This window comes from Equus asinus, chromosome 10 (genome assembly GCF_041296235.1).
Source record: "Equus asinus isolate D_3611 breed Donkey chromosome 10, EquAss-T2T_v2, whole genome shotgun sequence".
NCBI lineage: Eukaryota > Metazoa > Chordata > Mammalia > Perissodactyla > Equidae > Equus > Equus asinus.
Genome location: NC_091799.1, coordinates 29,652,563 through 29,667,014, shown reverse-complemented (window position 1 = coordinate 29,667,014; position 14,452 = coordinate 29,652,563). Strand labels below are relative to the sequence as shown.

The following is a 14,452-nucleotide window of genomic DNA, read 5'->3' as shown; positions in this document are numbered from 1 at the left end:
TATTCTCGTAACTCAGGTGAGAATGATGGTTTGGATTACAGTGCTGACAGCAGAGATGAAGAAAAGAGGGAAAATATAAGAGCTTACTAGCAGGTAGCTCAAGTCAGTTCCTGGTTGCTTGGCTGTTGGATGTTAGTGAAAGGGTGATTTCTAGTTTGAGCAGTCAAGTTGATGGGATAACACTGAGGAAGTCTAGACAATGGGAGGTGGGGCAGGGAATAGATGTTAAAATAAGGAGTTTGGGACAGTTTAAATTTGAAGTGTCAGAGGGAAAATGTTAAATAGACAATTGAATTTGGAAGAGTAGACCTCAGAGGAGTTATCTGGAGTGGAGATAGAAATTTGACAGTTGTAGCATGTAGATAGCACTTGTAGCCATCATCATGGAAGAGAGAATGGAGGGAAAGACTATAGAGGGAGACCAGAAAGATCCTCAAAGAGCCTAAATTCAGGGAGGTGGGAAGAAGCTAGGTGGTTGACTGAGGAAGATGTTCTAGTTACGTGGGAGAAAAAAACCAGGTGACTGTGGTGTTATGGAAGCTGAGACAGAAGCAACTGTCAGGGAAGGAGTAGTCAACAGTGACAAATGCTGAGAGTTTGAGTAAGATGAGGACACAGAGATGCCCATTAGATTCCAAAACATGAGGTTGTTGATTGATGATCTTAACAAGAGCAGTTTCTGTTGAGTGGTGGGGCTGGAAGCCAGAGTAGAGAGTATTAAGAGTAAAAGGTTGAAGCTAAAGTTCCCATTGTCCCACACAGCTGACTTTGTCCTGCTATCCCCACAATAGTAGCAACCTCTGTCATGGATTTTAATTCATTCCTTTTAATTCACTTAAAAAATATAAATATCTGACTTTTTCTCTGTATTTTAAAATTTTGTAGAAAAAAGTGTAAATAAAAAAAGCAATAAGGGGAAATAAGAACTTGGAAGTTCTATATGTAGATAACTCTAGGCAAGTTTGGCTCTGAATGGGGGATAGAGGAATGGTGCGGGCTCTGGAGGGGTTGAGATCTGCCTTTTTGATAAAGGCAGGCACTAGAGCACATTTGCTAGTTGATGGGAATGATTTAATAGAGAGGGGGACACTGACCATGTTCCAGGAAAGGGCAAATCTAAGGAAGTGAAGTCCTTCGGAAGGCAAGGATGACTCCATGGATGGGATTCAGAGCCCCAGAGAAGGATTGGTTTTTCATAGGCCTACACACACTTCCTCCATCACGGTAGGGTAAAAGAAGGACAACATGAATACGGATACTGTAGGCTTGAGCATGGGTGGTAAGTTTGCTTCTGGTCACTTGTTATTTTTCTCAACTAAGTATGAGGCAAGATCATCTGCTGAAACTGTAGATAGAGGAGGAGGTGTGGGAGGCAGAGGAGAGAGAAGTTATTCACCTCAAGTGAGTGGGAAAGAGAGCCAATGAGAGAGAGAGGTGGTCAGGTCCCTGGGCAGCTGTGAGAGTCCGTTGATACTTGAGACTGCTACATGAATGTGAACCTCGTCAGCTCAGTTGTGTGATCGTTTGCTCCAGCAAAACACACCTGCTCGAGAACAGCCTCAGAGAAGGGAGATGCCTGGTGTGTGCAGGTGAGAATGATGGAGGGGGCTGTGGGTGAGGAAGTTGAGGGAATTTGCCAGAGAGTAAATGAAATGAATGTTCACGGAACGGAGAGTGGGCAAGAAGGGAAGTGAAGTCAGGGGAAACTAAGGGATGTTGAGAAAATGGTGGGGGTTGAAGGATAAGGTCAAAGAGTTGTGGTACTGGGAGTGGTGGGGGCCGTTTTGGAGCATGTGATTTGGGATGACGGGAGGTGGCAGCAGGGTGTGAGGTGTTTCAGCTGATAGTTCCTAGATGATGTATAGTTTTTGTTGGTGGGGAGATCCAGGATGCGACTGTGGGAGTGGGTAGCCAAGATAGAGTGGAGGAAAAGTCGAAGGCGTTGAGATTCCAGGGCACTGGATGGGTCATTGTGTGGATGCTGAGACCAGTGAGAATGATACAGGACTTGGGGTGAGGAGGAAAACTGAGCCAGGAGCTCAGGTCCTTAAGGACTAATGGAATGGTCAGAAGGTTGGTAGATAATAGCAACAGGAGAGGGTGTGAGTTCACGGGACCCTGAGTGTTTTATAAGAATAAGGGGGAGGAGAGTGTTTAAGGACAAACGAGGAACAAGGAGAACACCTACGTCATCTCAAGACTCTTATGGTGTGGGGTGTGGGAGAGCAAATCCCCTTCCACCTGAGAGGGCTACAGGAGAAATGCTGTCTCCAAACAGCCAGATTCCAACTAAAGCAAAAAGGTAAACAGAACTTACCAAGAAAAGTTGATGATTTATGGATGTTTGCTGACTCCAGAGTAGGGTTTCCAGTGGAAGGGTCTGTTGGGGAGGGAGTGGGTTAGAGTAGGGGATGGCAAAGCAGCATGCAGATGCGCACCACTGACTCCCTGTTGTCTCTGCAGAGCCAAGTTTTCAAACCAGACTCATTCATAGGTAACCGACCATTGTAGGCTCAATCAGGCGTAACCTATCCTTGGTCAAATCCTCTAAAGCCAGGTGATGATGACTTGGCTGTCGAATATGGCTTCCTCTCCTTAAGAAGCTACCCAGAACCATCTCAGCAAAGGCTGAGGACAGGACAGATACCCCTGGGTACAAAACCTTAAGCAATCCCAACCCCTTTCAAAACAAAAGTCTTCCCTATAGCACGGTGAGTAGCTTATGTTTAAACATGTTTAATTAATAGGATATTATTTCTAGAGTCTAGTGCATATTTGTTCTGGCAATTTTCAGCCTAAATATGTGATTAAGTTATTTTAAAAATGCCAAATAAAATGTCAGTGCAGTGTCATCTAATCCCCCTTAGATTAGCAAAAATAATAAATATTGGTAGTACCTGTGGTTGGTGAAAGTGTGGGAGGTGTACCCCACTATATACTCTTGGATGGATAGTGACCTGGCTCAAAATTTGTGGAGGATAATTTATGATAGCTGTTAAAATCTTAAATACTTGTATCCATTGACATCAAATCCACTTCTAGGAATCTAATTTACAAAATATTCTCATTGCATTTTAGGTGCATAAAGGTGTATTTCCAGGGATGTTGATTGCAGTACTTGAAATAGCAAAGTACTGCAAACTACCTGTTCATCACTGGAGAAATGGTTTGAAAATTACCTCTTTACAAATAAATACTAGACAGTCATTTAAAAGAATGAAGAATAGCAACAAAGATGGATCTATAAGCATTGACATGAAAGGAGGTCTTTGCTATATTATTTTTAAAAAGTAAATTAAAGGCCAATGTATATAACATGACTGCACTTTTTATAAAAGAAAATATGTAGGTATATATATATGTGTGTGTGTGTGTGTGTGTATTTCATCCATTCTAAGACTTACATTTTTCATTGCTCTGACATCAGGATGTATCTTACAATGTGTGGTGTGTTACAGTTTAATTGACAGTAGTCTTTTTTCTTTCTTGGTGGTACAGAAATTAATGATGCATTTTACAATCGACAGAGACTTAACTGTAATGAAATATGATAGATTAATAGATCAATAGAGAGAAAGAACTTCTTTAAAGTATTCTAAATTTAATTTTTAAATTGAGGTAAAAATGCCCAAATTTTAAGTGAACAGTTTGATGAGTTTTCCTAGATATATGTAACCTGTGTAACCGTCACTCAGAACAGATTTAGATTATTTCTATCACCCCAGAAGTTTCCCTCATACTCAGTCAATATCCACCCCCGCCATAAACACTGTTTTGACTTTGATCAACGCAGATTCGTTTTGCCTGTTCTGAACATTATATAAACACAATTATTCGTGAGTGTATTCCATTCATCAAATGCAGTCAAATGGAATGTATTCTTTTGTGCCTGTCTTCTGCCTAACGAAATGTCTTTGAGATTCATTCATATTACTGTGTGGGGCAGTAGCTTTTTCCCCCCATTGTTGCTTCCCAGTGCTACACTGTATGGATATACCACTATTTATTTATCATGTCTTCTGTTGATGGGCATTTGAGTTGTTTCATTTTGAGACTATTGTAAATAAAGCTGCTTCATTTTTCTACGTGTCTCTTTGTGGACATATGACCTCAAGTCTCTTAGGAATATGCCTAGGAGTAGAATGGTTGGGTCATAGGGCAAACATATGTTTAGCTCTAGTAGATATTGCCCAACAGTTTTCCAAAAGGATTGTACCATTGTCACTTCTCCCAGAAATTGATGAGATTTGCGGTTGTTTGACATCCTCACTGATACTTGATATAGTCACTCAACTCAATTTTTGCCATTCTGGCGCATGTGGTATTCATTGTGGTTTTGATTTCCATTTCTCTGACTCCTAACGATGCCAAACACCTTATTGGCTTTGTGGATATTCTTTTTTTTGAAGTCCTGTTGAATTCTTTTGCCCCTTTAAAAATGAGATTGGTCTTTTCAATTGATTTATAGGTTTTTCTTATACATTGTGGATGTGAATCCTTTGTCATAGGTACGTAGCGAACATCTTCCAAAATCTGCGGTTTTCTATTCATTTTCATAATGGTAGCTTTTGATAAATGGAAGTTCTTATTTTAAACGAATACCAATTTATCATTGTGTCTTTCATATCCTATGGAAGACTTTTTTTTTTTTTTTTAAAGATTTTATTTTTTTCCTTTTTCTCCCCAAAGCCCCCCGGTACATAGTTGTATATTCTTCGTTGTGGGTCCTTCTAGTTGTGGCATGTGGGACGCTGCCTCAGCGTGGTTTGATGAGCAGTGCCATGTCCGCGCCCAGGATTCAAACCAACGAAACACTGGGCCGCCTGCAGCGGAGCGCGCGAACTTAACCACTCCGCCACGGGGCCAGCCCTGGAAGACGTTTTTATCTACCTCAAGATCGTGAAGTGTTCTCCTATATTTTATTGCAGAAACTTTATTGTTTCATTATTTACATTTAGGTAGATGATTCATCTCAAATAAATTTTTATGTATGATGCAAGGTAGGGGGTAAAAGTTCATTTTTCATACAACTGTTTTAGCATCGTTTATTAAAAAGAATATTGTTTCTCCACTGAGACTTTGCCACTATTCAAATGATCGTATATGTGTGGAACTATTGTTAGATCACACTGCTTTGATTATCTTAACTTTATAGTAAATTGAAATCTGATTGTATAAGTTTTGCAACTTGCTCATTTTCTTTGAGGCTGTCTTGTTTATTCTAGGTTCTTTGCATTTCCAAATAGATTTCCAAATAGGAGTGATGATAATGGGCATCCTTGTCTTGTTACCAGCCTGGGGGCAAACACTCTATATTTCACCAGTGAGTCTGATTTTAATTGCAGGCTTTTGTAAATACATATTTTTTTGTTTCTTGGTGTGAACTATTTAAAAGAATGATGGAGATTAGTGAGGAACACCTCTCTTATCCAGATGTTTCTTTCACATGAAGGAAACTCAGTTAGTATAACTTTGTGTCTCTCTGTGCCCTTGTTGGTTCTGCCACAGGGATGGTGCAGTGACTTATCTGGGAAGAATGCAGTGGGCATGTTCCTCTCAACTGTTCTCTTTATCTTGCTCTTGGGGGACCCCTGTTCCTGTCCAGGATTCAGTGATGCTATGACAGGCAAGCCTGTCTAGATCTGGGATTCGGTTAGCAAATCTGGCCCAAAATTTGGCTCTTAAACTAAGCTACACCCTCCAGTGTGGACTTTAACAATCACAAAGTTGATATTTTAATTTCCCATCTGTCTTAATCCTTGGTTTACTTTTCAATTTGTTCCAGAGCCTGGATGCAGAAAGGAAGGGCTTGCTATTTATTGTCTTCCCCTACCTCTGAAACTTCAAGGGTAGTATCAAGGGATGTTTTTATTTTTCTGTTGTATTATTTTTAAATGAAACAAATTTGTCACAAAGAATTTTTAAAAATCTTTTAAGGCAAGATATTTTCAAGATACGATCTTCATGAGCCATTTGAGCATCCTTCCTTATTCTGCTTATCCTGTCTTCTTTCCATTACCTTTTTCTTCTCCTCCATCTGCCTGCTGCGCCTTATCGAGGCTTCATCCCCCAACAGAAACTGCCCAATACCTTTCCTTGAAGACCTGAGCTTCTCCCACGGAGCTGCTACATCCGCACAGCTAATTTTTCTATGGATCCCCTTCTTCCCTCTTGGGCCAAGGGTGAGCCTTCCAAACAAAGTCAAACCCTGCAGTTATTCCAGGAGCTCTACCCTTTAGCTAGACATTCTCCTGACAGGCCTGGAAGTAAATTAACCTCTCAGGGCCTCATTTCCATATCTTTAAATTGGAGAGAGTAACAGGACCAACCTCAGAGGATACTTGTGAAGATTAAGAGTCATTTGGATGTAAAAGAACTTAGACTGATACCTGGCTCATAGAATGCTCTTATTATATTTTGCTATTATCATCAGCTGATATTATTGCATTTATTGGGCTTTTTAATATGTCATTTCATACTTTTATCAGGATGTTTGGGGTACATATAACTTGTTTTTCAAATTAGTTTTTTTAAGCTCTATAAAAGCCCATCTGGGTCTTGTGGTTTTCTTGCTTTCCTTTGTTCTAGTCAAATTTACTATCTGCAGTAGAATAGCAAAATGATCACATTGGGATTTCGGTATTTTTTTTTTTTCTTCTATATTTCTGAAATACCATTAGCCTGATCCTTTCTGAAGTGGTGATATTCGGGCGTAACGGATGTGTCTCTATTATGCGAAGATCTTACTTCCTCGAGAATTCAGATAAAGAGACGAAGGAAGCTTCTCTCAAGAAATAGAATGAAAACTAATTTAGTTGTCAAAAATCTACATTGGAGCCCTGGTTTTTCCATTTATTGATGAGGTAGGTAATTTTCGTCTCTGATTCTCAGTTTCTCTATATCAACAAAATGGGGACAATAATGTCTCCTTTTTAATGCAGGATTTAGCTTTCTTCTATATTTCAATATTCGGATTAAAAATACCAAAATAATCATATTCATTCAGCAAAAATACTACTTAAAAATAGGTAGACCACCAGAATATTGTAAATCTGTACTGCAATCACTAGTGTGTGTATGTGTGTGTGAATATGAGATATGCGTACAAATGTGTGTAAATGTGCGTGTGTATATATGTACATGTCTATATACGGCAGTGTTGAGTTAACAATTGCAGAAAAGGGTATAGACCAATGTTTACTAAAGAAGGGTCTCTGGAGATGCTAATAGATGCTCCTGGATGGGGGAGGGAGTTACAAATAGATGGAAAACTTGCAAAACTGGTGAATATCCACAGAATGATAATCAGTCACATTGCATGGGGCATAATTTGCATTTTTATGGACAAGAAGTATTTGCATTGCTATCATTTTCCGACAACTTTCAGGGTTGTAAAAAATCCCAGAGACAACAAAAGTTGGAAATAATCCAAATTCATGAACTAGTCAGTACTCTCACTGAATTTCTGTCTTTCACAATTATTCCCTATGCCACATATTTTCTCAAAGGGAACGCTATTCTCGCTAACCCTTTATTGAAAAGCAGTCTTGAGTTAATTATTTTAAAAATATACACATATATAGCTCATTTAATGAGTGTTTGGATAGAATGTTTTCAGTTGGAAAAGCGATTGAACTAAAAGGAAAAAATTCAATATAGGAAGTTTTTTGTTAAGTTGATTTCAGCTTCTTTTCAAATCAATAAATATTTCATAAGTACCAATCATGAGATTTAGACAGGAATAGTAATGACACCTTGTCTTTGTTGAGGACCTACGATGTTCTCTCACCTGCAGTGTTGGGTTTAGCCCTATGTGTTTCAGGATCTTTTCTTGGTGAAGAAGAATGGCCCTGAGCTAACATCCATGCCAATACTCCTCTGTTTTTTACATGTGAGGTGCCTCCACAGCGTGGCTGATGAGTGGAGTAGATCCAGGCCTGGGATCCAAACCTGCAAACCCAGGCTGTTGAAGCAGAGCATGGAACTTTAACCACTTGGCCACGGGGCTGGCTCCCTGGACCTTTGTTTGAGTAGGACCCTATGTCTGATAATATATTTCTGGGAGTCTAGATAATTCAGTCTGGAAAATAGCCATATATAGGGTTCCACAATTCACAGGGAATTCACTTACATCCCCTTCACTAGTGTAAGCGGAAGACACATTTTCACATCCCTCCAGTCACCCTCTGGTCTCTGCTTCCAAACTCTCCTGGGTGGCTGATTAGAAAAACACACACATCCAAGAGCAAAGGATAATATTCTTGAAGCAGTACATTCTGCAGCCATATTTTAGAAAGAGACATTTCCACTAAAAACCTTTTCATTATTATAAAGAAGTTCAAATGCTCACATCTCAATCCTCTTTTATTTAGGACACGATCTTTGCTTTGTTTTTGCCTAACTAAAAAGGCCTTTAATGTGTTTTTCCAAAAACAAAATTCTCTTTGTCCTCAAAGGTTCATTCACACTTCTGAAGTTAGAAAACTCCAGGCAGCTTTTTCTCTCAGTCAAGTCATCAAGATTAAATAATGATAATTATAAGAATACAAGAAATCTATTTTATGGTGTCAGCCACCATAGCACAATTGGAGATTGGACTGAATTGTGTTATTACAAGAGTGTGTGTGGCTTTCATCCCTGAGCTAAGCGGTTCGGGTTGCGATTTTAAAAATTATTCTGGTTTTCATGGTTCTGCTGTCTCCTCTTGTTGGAAGCTATCCTTTCTCACTTCTTTTGGTGGATGTGCCTCTGAAGTCTTTTCTTTGTCTAGTTTGTTACTTCCCTATATTGTTGGAGTGGTTACTAACAAGTTCAAAGTCAAAGCCCAGTGTTGGTCCGTGGAACCCCTTCCTCAGCACTCACAGACATACTCTCTGCACGATTTCAACACTGTTGGCACTCTCCTCTTACAACTGATGATACTGAGAAGTTCACATCGAGGGAGAGGCCACGAAGTTCTCCTCATGGATGAATTTAGAATGTGTGTGTGTGTGTGTGTGTGGTATGTACGTATGTATATCGGAACATAGATGGAGTCACCAATAACACATGAGTGGTGGCAAACATTTTCTATAAAAGGCCAAATAGTAAATATTTCGGGCTTTGTGGGCCATAGGATCTCTCTTGTATTCTGGCGCAAGTACTCAATTTGTAGTCACTGGAACTCAAAAGCAGCCACAGACTGTATGTAAATGAATGGATGCAGCTGTGTTCCAATAAAACTTTATTTACAAATACACACAGAAGCCCCAGAGGCTGCTGTTTTCTGAACCCAGAATGTAGTATAGTCTGGACAAGAAATCAGAACCCCAGGGGCTCCCAGCTCTGTCCCTTATCAGCTGAGAATACAGCTTAGTTCCCCTCATCTGTCACTTGAAAGAATGGTTTTGCGAACTCTAAAGTACTATGCAGACATCTAAGATGGTATTCATCCAATATTTCATTTAGCCAACAACCATATATCAAAGGCCCACTGTGTGTCAAAAACTGTCCTAGAACAATGAGGTGGCAATGGATAAGGGTGAGTCATATAAACTTTGGGGAGGATGTCAATATCGGACTGTTGGATGATTGTCAGGTTGGGGTCATAGGGTAAGATGACAATAGGTGGGGGTGGGGTTTTCCCCTGAAGGGAATTGATTTTCACACAGTCACTCATTTTGGGAAGTGGTTAATTCTGGGCAGGAAATGAGTTGGCACTTTGGGACGGGGGTGGTCATACTTCTGTCTCTCTTCTGGGGCTAGAGAGAGTTGGGCCAAGATTCTAAGACACCAACAGCCCTAGGTAATTCTGGTTGTAGAAGTAAGATGTGTCCTGGTCCTGTGGAGTCAGGCCTAGAGTGATCGGTATCATCAAGCTCATGAATTTCCACTTGGAAGTGACAGTGACCAAGAGGCAAGCAGCCAGCATTTCTGCAGCAGCCAGCATGAAGGCTCAGGGTTGTAGAGTCACTGGCCTCAAGGGAAGAGTGTCCCTATCAGAGGCCAGACTAGGGTGTGAATGGTGTGGGATCATGCCAAAATAATTTGGAGGCGTGTATCAATTTCTTTTGCAGACCGTGGCAGAAGTGGACTAAGTTATCAAGAAGTCCACAGTTGAACAAGGGAGGCAAACACATCCTCATACAATTGTAGTACAGGGTGATAAGGGTTTAGACAGAGGTAAGGATTCAAGGTCCTGATTGGATGTCTAACTTACCCATGGAATAGTTCTCAAGAAATAATGTCTGAGTTGAGATTTTATGAATAACATCAAATTTACCAAGCTGAGAAAGGCCTTGTGGACAAAGGAACCAGCATGTGCCAAGTCAGCTGGCTTCACAGCACTGCCGAGTAGCGTGTTAGGGATGTGGCTCAGGAGTCAGACTTCCAGCCTTTACATCTGCCTTCCAAACTACTTAAACTTGGACTTGCTTATGCATTTCTTCGAGCTTCTCTTTCCTCATCTGTAACATGGGAATGGTGATCTCGATCTCACAAGGTATTGTGGGAATGAAATAGACTACAGTCTTCAATATGATGCCTGGAACTTGGTAAGCAAGCATTCAGTAATTAAAGCAGTTATATATATTTATATAATATAAAGCTATTTAAATAAACACACCCTGGTTAATGAAGGAGGAGCATGAAAAGATCAGACACAATTGAGGGCTGCGTAGTTGAGTGCACGAATGTAACTCTGGCAGTAGGAATTCAGCTCCTTAAGCATTTTCTTGCTGTTTCCTCATCTTGATGTGTCAATCCCATCATGGGTTGTGGCCTTTGTGCCCTTGACTACTTCCGTGTCTGATGCTGGCTGCATCAGGCCAGCCAGTAAAATGAAACCAGTCTTGAGAGTGGAATGAGAAGTCAGAAGGTCGCGGCAGTTATGTCATCTGTGTCTCCAGCAATGGGAATGGAAGAATGAGATATTTCAGCTGGTTTTCCCTTGGAACCTTTTGGTGGTGAAAGGGGACCAGACCTCAATTCAGCGTGTTCTTAACTAATTGGTACCCTCAGCTGGTAATTCCATCTTGCTGTGAGTGAAATCTACACAATTCTTGGGTGCTGACTTGGTGCTAGACAACAGCCTAGAGGCTCGAGTTCAGAGGCGGATTCTTGTCTTCGAGGCACTCCATTTTAAGTGGGAAGAAAGACACGCAAACACCAACACTCCAGTGTGACCAGTGCTGCAGTGAAGGAGACACAGGGAAGGGACCCTCAATACTCTGTCTCCCAAATATTCAATTGGCTTCTCTAGGCCAGTTTCCCTAAAGTCTGAAATCATCCCTGGCTGGTTTTTCGGGATACAGATGGGAGTTGGCTTCAGTGCATTTGAGGAAACTTCATTCTTCTTAAACTTGCCATTGATTTTTTTCCTGCTCCTCTCCCACAGTCAACCTCTTTCGCGGATACTGAATATAATAAAATACCTTCCTTTTAAACACTTTTCAAGCTGACTGTATGCTTGTTCTCCGCACAGCTTTGGGAAGGATCATGTTTCTCATTTTACAACAGAGGAAAGTGAAGTTTAGAAAGTGTTTATGACTCATCAGGATCCTCATGTGAATATACCTGAGCTAGGATTCAAACTCGGGTTTCCAAACTGTTCTTTCCCGTCTGCCACCCCCAGACTTATTTTCTCTCTGTCTTTGGCCACAGGGAAAGTACACCCCCCACTGGACTGTGTCCAGAGCTTTCAACATAGTGGTCAGAATCTTGTCCTGGTTCTTGCTCAAGATTCCCGAGGGAGATAGATAGACCCAAAGCAATTTTTAAAAACTCAGTGACGATAATTACAAATGAATCCCGTCACGATGACTTAATGATGCTTCTGGTAGTGTCTAGACTTTCACATTTGCATAAGCAGCAGAAGGGGAGGGAGAATCCATTTCCCAAAGTCAACTTGGGGGAAGCAGGGAAGCATAATGGATTCAGAACAATCTTCTCCCCTTACCAGGGAAAGTCATCAAAACCAGCGTTCCTCACGCTGTTGGGTGTCCCCGAATCTCTCCCACATCTTATTAAAATGTAGATTCTGTTTCAGTAGGTCTGGGTGGATGTGAGATCTGCATTTTTAACTAACTCTCTGGTGGTGCAGGGCTGCTGGTCCAGGACACAATTTTGAGTAGCAAGGATTTCAACCACTGACTCTCAAATTTAGCTAAAAGTTTGAGAACATAAAATAATCCTGATGTCTGGGTTCTAACCCCAGAGATTCTAATTTAATTGGTCTGGGATGTGAGCTGGGCATCAGGCATTAAAAACTTTCTTAGTTGATGCTAAGGTCCACTAAAATTTGATTTAAACTCTCTAGGGTGAGTATACTCACTTACAAAATGATTAGAATAGCATGGAGCTATCTGATAGGGGTAGGAAGAGAAATGGATTAAATGGCAAATATGCTACATCCAGCTCAGAGAAGGGGTTTAATAAGCTAAGTGAAGTTTGTCTTTTTCCCTTCCAGATTCTCAGATGGCACAGGTGGATTCTGTTTTCTGAAAATTCCGCCTTTCTTTTGGCAGCCTTTTGACTTTCCTGAATGCTCAAAAGCATTCCTAAGAAAAAGGTGGCTTTCGATCCACATTTCTGTATTTTATAAGGAGATTTTACTCCTTTTTAAATTTTTTGGATGGCTTATTTGGTATCCTTTCCTTAGAATGGGGCTTGTGTTTAAAGAGATTTTTCTTTGATTACTCCTTTAAGAGATAGTTATTGATTGGCTGTCTAGTCTGTCCCAGGAGCTGGGCTGAGCTGTGAGGACCCAGTGCTGAGTAAGATTGATAGGGTTTCTGCCTTCAAGGAGTTTGGATGTTGGAGAGGAACTATATAGAGAACCAGGGTGAACAGTATAGTGTCACGCGCTTAAGAATGGGGCAAGTGTGGAAGAAGACAGAATGGAATTACGTAAGGCCAGAAGAGTCAGGAAGACATCTCTGACGAGATGAGGACAATGATAAGAGTTAACTAGGCAAAAGAGAGTGAAACAAGTATTCTAGGCAGATAGAGGAACATCTGCAAACATCTGGTGGCCAGGCTGAGCACGGAAGGCTTGAGGAATTGGGGGAAGTTCAATGGGACTTGAACGTACAGTGCAAGGAAGTGGGAGCTGGGCGTGAAGCTAGGGAGAAAGGCAGGATCTAGATGGAGAGGGAGCTGCCTCAAAGAGCGTAGATTTTAGGAAGGCTGATTCCTAATGACTGGAGCATGGAATGTTGGATTGTGGATGCTCACAGACCAGGACTTGAATCCCAGCTCTACTACCCACTGGCTGTGTGATATTGGCCATGCTACTCAATGTCTCAGAGTCTCAGTGTCATTGTCTGTAGTGTGCGGATCATAATGCCTACCTCATGGGGCTGTTTTGAGGATTAAGTGAGGGAGTACATGAAAAGTGCATAGCATGGAGGAGCTTGATAAACGATCATGATTGCTATCAATCCTGAGGACAATGAAGAGTCATTATTGCTGTCTGGAGATGGGATTTGTAAGGAGTGAGGCGGGAGACAAGGATGTGAGTTAGGAGGTGATGAGAGTAAGCGAGTAAGATGATGGTGGATGGGACCAGAGAACTGGATGAGTTGGACAGAAGTTGGTTGGATGGGAAATAGGAAAGAAGGGTCATGAGACTGTCCTTAAGATGGAAAACATAGGAATAGTGACAAGTTTGGGGTGAGTATCTTGAGGTCAGTTTTGTACATGTTGAGATTGAATCCATCAGGGATCAGTTACAGAACACACCACTCCAGTTTGTTTAGCAGGAAGGCATTTATCACAGGGTATTAAAATGGCTTGTAGAATTGTCAAGAGAGCTGAGGAAACAGAATCCAGGTTGAACTTTCAGAAGTAGCCTCTTACCCTACTCCAAGGAACAGGGTTGCTGTGGTAGCTGCTGTCTCTTCAATAATCTTCCACTCAGGAACCTGCCCCCTCTAGAGCCGCGATACCACTGTTTTGAACAGGAAACCACCACAATCAGGAAGCTGCTGCTGCTGCCAGTTCTAGAAACAATGTGAAGCTGCAACAGACCGTGTCAGCAGAATGGATGCTCCTCTTCTCCCCCAAGACTCGCCACATGTGCTGATCTAGTATGTGAACACTGGGACCTTTGCAAATGCAGTGGTAGAAAATCCAAATCCCTCCACAGTTGGGCTTGCCAGCTGAATGGACAAATGTTCCAAGATCTTGTCCATTTCAGACTAAACTATTCTAGAGCCCAAGCTGTAAGAGAATAAGGAAAGTTTATTTTTAGCTTTCCAACTTCTGGAGCAGAGAAAGTCACCCTAGAACAATATTTTGCAAACTGGGTTGTGACTCATGAAAGCATCGTAAAATCAGTTCAGGTGGTCACAAGATTTTTTTTCTTAGTCACAAATAGGAAGGGTAGGTATTACTTAATGAAACTTTTGTCTTAGGGTTGTGTGTGTGTGTGTGTGTGTGCATCCTAGTTTGCAAAGTAAAGCATTTCTTCCTC

The 14,452-nt window shown here is 41.2% G+C and overlaps 1 long non-coding RNA gene across 2 annotated transcripts in view; it reads left to right on the top strand.

Annotated features, from left to right (window-relative positions):
- The window catches only part of LOC106824219 (uncharacterized), a 95,595-nt gene that overhangs the window by 60,441 nt on the left and 20,702 nt on the right, over positions 1–14,452 (top strand). For both annotated transcript variants that reach the window (XR_011506272.1, XR_011506271.1), the window contains one exon: positions 6,681–6,863. This is a non-coding gene — a long non-coding RNA (uncharacterized lncRNA). The remainder of the gene's footprint in view (positions 1–6,680; positions 6,864–14,452) is intronic.